General features: G+C 41.3%; 1 pseudogene; it reads right to left on the reverse strand.

Annotated features, from left to right (window-relative positions):
• Window positions 1-3,515: 3,515 nt before the first annotated feature.
• On the reverse strand, window positions 3,516-6,095 carry LOC138172947 (NEDD4-binding protein 2-like 2 pseudogene; annotated as a pseudogene).
• Between the last annotated feature and the right edge of the window lie 245 nt (window positions 6,096-6,340).

Here is a 6,340-nt window from a genome sequence, read left to right on the forward strand (position 1 = left end):
TGCCAACCTATCCCCAAAGTGGGAATTCCCTCTCCAACCTCTCTGACAAATGGGCATCCAGCATCTACTTCAAGTGACAAGAAACTTAAACTTCCTTCAGAGGCAGTTCATTTCATTTTTGGACAGCTCTGATTGTTGGAAATTTGAGGACAGTCTCCTTTCTCTTGGCCCACTCCCCATATAGCCCTACATCCTTGTTCCTTAAAGGACTACGCTCAATACCCTATGCCTTCTTTGGCAGGTTTAATCTCCTCACCATCCTGGTCATACTTTTCTGGATGACAGAAGATTGAAGTTGTTCCTTTAATCGATGCTATACCAATTTGGGGAGGAGAAAAATTCAAAACATTGAAGTTATTAAAGCTGCATAAGCACCTTGAGGGAGAAACAGGAAGTTGCATGTATAGGTAAGTCAAACTACAACCACCTCAACCACCACCTACCTGCCTTCAGACCCTGAGGGATACAGTGCAGGTAAGCTCAAGAGCCCTAGGAATAGCAGCATCCCCCAGCGTCCAGTCCAGTCCCCATAGGCATCATCCAGGGAAGTGACCCTTGTGGAGGTATGACCTGGCAGCTGCCTCCTCAGGGGCCACAACTACTTAAGATACAGAGAACAGAGTTCTCACCAGTAAAGTCCTTAGCACTGTCAAATGTCCCAGCATCTGAAATGGACATGATTTTATCAGTGGAAATAACATTAAAGAAGAGGCATTACCGTGTGTCTTGCCCAGGCACCCTAAAGACCATGGGGCCTTTCCACTTAACTGGAGCTAAACTTCCTCTTGTAATGTGTTGTCTCCTATTAGCATGTGAGCTCCTTGACAGCAGGGATTGGCTTACTTTTCTGCTTTTTTACTTCTACTTTTTCCTACATCGATCTCCTGTACGTATTACAGTACCTGGAAGACAATAAATGATTAAAAATGTTTTTAGGAAAGGATTGGGTGCTAAAATGGCAGTATGAAAAGTTGTAAAGGTTTTTGTAGAATCTCCTACATATACTCTGAAAAGAGTAAAAAAAATGTCAAATTGAATGATGCTCAAAAAATTTAAGAAGAAATGTTAGTAAGCTCCTTCATCTAGCCCAGGTCTTCATATAAAAGACAGCCAGGAACTGCACATGCTAGAAAAGGTGTGAACTCAGATAAACAAGTCAGAGCTTCCAGTAGCACCTAGACCCGGGAGGCTCAAGATGATCAAAGCCTGTAGTTGTGGCAAAACTTGGGAACTTGACTTGGGAAGGAGACAGAAGTCCATAGCGACTTTGATTCTTATCACCAGTTTTATCAACTTTTTCCTGATGGTCTCTAATCTGTCAATATCTTGTTTAAAGTATGGTGTCCACAGATGGCCATAGTGTTAACACATGTGGTCTGCCCCGAGCAAAGGAAGAGTACAGGGGAGCTATTGCCTAATCTGATCCCTGTTGTCATTTGTTGTAATTCAATTATTTCCAGTCATGATCCCATTTGGGGTTTTCTTGGCCAGTGTACTGCAGTAGTTTGCCATTTCCTTCTCCAGTTTATTTTACAGATGAGGAAACAGAGGCAAACAGGGTTAAGTGACCTGTCCAGGGTCACACAGTTAGTAAATGTCCATGGCCAGCTTTGAACTCAAGAAGATGGATTTTATTGACTCCAAGCCCAGCACTCTGTCCACCTAGATGCCCCATTCTGATTTCTACCCTTCCGAAATTATTTTCGTTTTTATTATTCTCACTCATCTCCTATAATGGAAATTCACATAAAAAATGACCCCAGGACAAGTTTTTATCCCATCGGAATGGTGGCCCAGCCGATGGGAGCTGCTTCCCTAGAGCATGAGCAGCATGTGCTGCCCTCTGCCAGCCTACATGGGGCGTGATGAAGCATGCTTCTTTCAATGTGTTCCGGCCCTTTCTGGTCCTCTCACCTCAGGATGAAGAGGAACATTTTGATTAGCTTCAGAACTCGGACTGAAGATGCATCCAGAGACACTGACCAGCCAGTGTTTTCTCTTTGCAGCAGAGGGCAGCAGTTAAGTCCCACTGACTCTCAGCGGGGAGAGACGCCTCAAACCTTTACCGCTCAGGCAGCCGCCATCTGGCACATGAGCACATTACCCCGATGCTGCTTCTTTCTCTTTTCCATCAGTAGATAAGCATTTATTAAGCACCTACTCTTGGCCAGTCACTGTGCTAAGTTCTGGGGATACAAAGAAAGGTTAGAAAAAATAGTGCCTGTCCTCAAGGAGCTTTTGATCTAAAGGGGAAGACAACATGCAAATAACTTTGTATATGTAACCTCTATAGCAAAGCCAATTGGATGGAACTCTCCTTATTGGAGGAGATGAATTCCTTGCTTCAAAGAGGACTGGACCTAAAGAGTCCCACAGGGGAACTGGCTGAGAACTGAAGCCCCCCACCTATCATGCAGGGCAGGGCATTTATCTCTACCAGGAAGGAGATATATATCCCAACTGGTTTTGGGACAGAAGTTACATACAAACAACATAACTTGGAGATAATTAACAGATCAGAAGCACTTAGCATCAAGAGGGTTTAGGAAAGACTTCTTACAAAAGCTAGGATTTTAGCTAAGACTTTAAGGAGGCCAGTAGGTAGAGATTAGTCAGTAGAGAATGGTGAGCATGAAGGATATCCAAAGAGTCAGGAGATGGAGTATTTTGTGTAAAGAAGGAAGGGAAGAAACATGCATTTATTAAGTGCCTACTGTATGCTAGGCCCTGTTATAAATACTGTGTAATTATGATTTTCATATTAATCAATATATGTGTAATGATTATACTAATAGATCAGAGTTTTAGAATCGCCTTATCTTGAGTCAGACTTACAATGCAGCTTGACATGATCAAACAATCTTTGATAACACTCACAATCACTGGCATCCTTCTGTCTGCATACCTTAAGTGAACCAAATTAAAGATTGTAGAACCTGTTCCTGTCACAGAACTCTGGTCCTACGTAATGACCCACCAAGGAACAACCCCAAGGACTTGAGCAGTACTGCTCTCACAGCACTCCAGAATCACTGTATTGTTTTCCATTTGTGGGTTGTTCTGGGGAACCACTCAAGACCCGGAAAACATTGTTTGTGAGCCTTCCCCAAACCCTTCCTGGTGATTTATGTATATAATGTCTGTCGTCACTTCAGCAAGGTGAACTTCTGATCTGGAGAATTCTCTATTTGCAAATCTGTTCCTCATAATGAAACTAATTAATTAAACCACTCCCTGCTTACTGGCCTGCTGTTTTGTCATTCGCAGGTTAGAGACTGGCTCACTAAAATCCTGTTAATAATGCTATCTCATTTGATCCTCACAACAACACTGAGAGGTAGGGGCTATTATTTTAGCCCCTTTTTACAATTGAGGAAACTGAGGCAGATAGTAGTTAAGTGATTTGCCCAGGGTCTGAGACTGGATTTGAACTCTTGTCTTTCTGAATACAAGCCCAGTGCTCTATCCACTGTGCCACCTATAGACCTGTATCTAGGAGGCCAATTATATATATATTTTACAATTTATATACTACTTTTTATTTACATTTTAAAATTTAAACAGTTTTCTGGGAACAAACTCTGTGAGGTAATGATGGTTCTTTTTTATTAGACTTGAACCTATTTAAAAACCTCCAGAAAGTTTCAATGCTTGTTTTTTAAGGGGAAGTCACAAGCTCATTTTAGTTGAAAGCAGACTGATTATTAGTTATTTTGCAACATCAAAGTGATTCCATGAGTCTACACAGCCTCCCCACCTCTGTCTTCGAAGTCTCTCAGACCTTCTATGTGGAGGTTCCACTGAATTCATTACAATAGAGATAGACATTTTATACTCATAATGATCCAACATCTGTGCAATCCTTTCACGAGACACCCCATGTTTATTCCTCTTTTCTAATTCATCAGGATCAAATTTCCACCATGTTTCAGGTTCATGGAACTCCACTCGGTGTCCTTTGCCTATAGCCATTTCCACATAAGGTTTCATTTCCCAAGCTTGGGTATTAGTGTTATCTATTATAACTGGAGATCTTCCCTGATCAATAGCTTTCTTTGCTCTGCTCTGGTTCCAGTCATGGGCATCACCAAGTTGTCTAACATTATATGTATACCCATTTCGATGCCGAAAATAATCATCTGTGCTGAAGACGATGCCACCACGATTCTGACCAAGCAGAACACGAGACAATGTTGTTTTCCTTGAACCAGGTAGACGTCTTAAAAGGATAAGTAGCCTCTTTAGCTTTTCTTCTTGGAACTGCTGTTTATAAGCCTGTCTGTTTTCTCCATCTGGAATAGAGAAGGGTCTTCCCAAGATTCTTCTCTCATTTCACAGAAACCATTATTTTCTCACCCATCTTGTTCACTGGCCATTTCTAGAGGTCTGTATGATACTGTTCCTGCCATCACAATCAGAATATCTGTTAGTCTGATCAAATGTCGGGCAATTCCAATTTGTGGTGCCACTGTTTGCATTATATCCATTGTACATTTCACATAATTTAACATCCTGAGCATGGAAAACATTTGGAGGTGGAGATGGAGAGGGAGAGGGATTAAATCTTTGAAAATTTAAATGATAATTGAACCCAGAAGGAAAAAGACCATGAGGAACTAAAGGGGATTCCACTGGTTGCCATTCAGGCCTAAAGGAAGGAACTGGATTGTTCAAAAACATAGGTTCCCCTTGTCCATGAACTGGATATTCAGTGTTCCGACCAAGTGGCTCATTACTAACATACTGCTCATCACCAGGGGCTGAATGCATAGTATCAAACCAAGTATCTTTCTTTTCTTCATCAGATTTTAAACTGTCATTGTAATGGTCTTGATAATATAAGCTAAATTGTTCCTGAGGGGCTTTAAATTCCTGCCAATTGCCTTCCAAATCTTCTTTTTCACTCTCCAACTCCTGAATTTCTTTGTAAAATGGAGATAATTCATTGTCTCTTTTCAGTCTATTAGAAGAAGGGTTCTGTTTGTTTTTCACTCCACCAGTGACTTGTATGTGTTTTCTTTTATCTTGTTTATTTTCCTCAGGACTTTTGTAAATAGGTCCTAGGAATGCTTGGCTTGTGCTATACTCCACTTCCTCTCCACTAACTGGGGTGTCTACCTTGTGATTTCCTTCCATTCTATTTTCTTTAATATTTCCAGAGACATAAGTACAGTTATTTCTAGATACTTCACTGATGTTCATGGATACTACTGTGGGATTTGCATATTGTAAGCCTTCTGAAAGAAATGATTCAATATTATCTGGTCTATTATAAGAGATTACATCCCCCAAAAGTTTCAACAAAACTGTAGTTTCAGTCTTGCTCTCCTGAGTTTTTCCATTTTCCTTGTCATCAAAGATGGACAAAGGTATCCAGTTGTTCTCTGTTTTCTCTTAGGAGGTATGAAAATGGTCACCACCATCATGGAATATAGTATAAGTCTCTTCTGTTGATTTCAGTTTTTTATCGCATGTTTCACTTGCTAGGTTTTTTTTTTTTTTTACCATGGTCTCCCAAAGAATTAGCTTAATTTTCACAATAATGCATCCGTGAGAAAAGAGAAAAGCAAGCCCCGGGAGGTCTCCACTCTCGGAGCTGCCGGAGGCCGTGAGGTTCCGTCCTCGGCCCACAGCATCGATCCTCTCTCGCAAGATGGTGACTGCCTAGGAGGCCAATTATAGCAGATGGCAATGGTTCATGAAGTATAAAAAGCCCCAGAAAGGTGGGGATCCAAACAGAGAATCAGTATTTGATCCTGGAGGTAATAGGGAGCCACTAGAGTTTATTGAGCAGCAGAGTGACATGGACAAACCTGCACTTTAAGAAGATGATTTTCTTTCCTGCTTTAAGTAAAGAGGTATCAGAATAGTCCGTGACTTTCTGACCTTCAGTAGGTGGGAAGAGCAGGCTGTCAGAGCACCCGCAGAGAACTAACATCCAGGCCAGAGTCTGCAGTCTATAAGCACAGCCCTAAAGAGTGACTTACTTGATTTAGCCCAGCTGAAATGCCAACTCAGCTGGGAACGAACAGATTTTGAAAGTGAGGTTAGTGGAGCAAATACCTTGTAGAAACTACTTCAAGTTTGAGAAGACTCCTCCCAGGGTTCAAGGTAGTGTAGGAAAAAGTGTGCCCACAGGGGCAAGGGGGAAAGTTTGTACTTCAACTCTTGCTATAACTTCTCAGTTAAATATCCATTCATAAAAACTCATTGATGTTAATCATTTAAATGATCCTGGGAAAATTTTTAAACTCTATCCCTAGGAGGTATCAACTACGTAAGAGAGACAATCAATGACAATGACTTATTAGTGCAAGTGGGAATTGAGATAGATATCCCT

Source organism: Petaurus breviceps, unplaced genomic scaffold (assembly GCF_028583685.1).
Source record: "Petaurus breviceps papuanus isolate PSGF00001 unplaced genomic scaffold, PetGlider_PUasm1.0 129, whole genome shotgun sequence".
In the NCBI taxonomy this organism is placed as follows: Eukaryota; Metazoa; Chordata; class Mammalia; order Diprotodontia; family Petauridae; genus Petaurus; species Petaurus breviceps.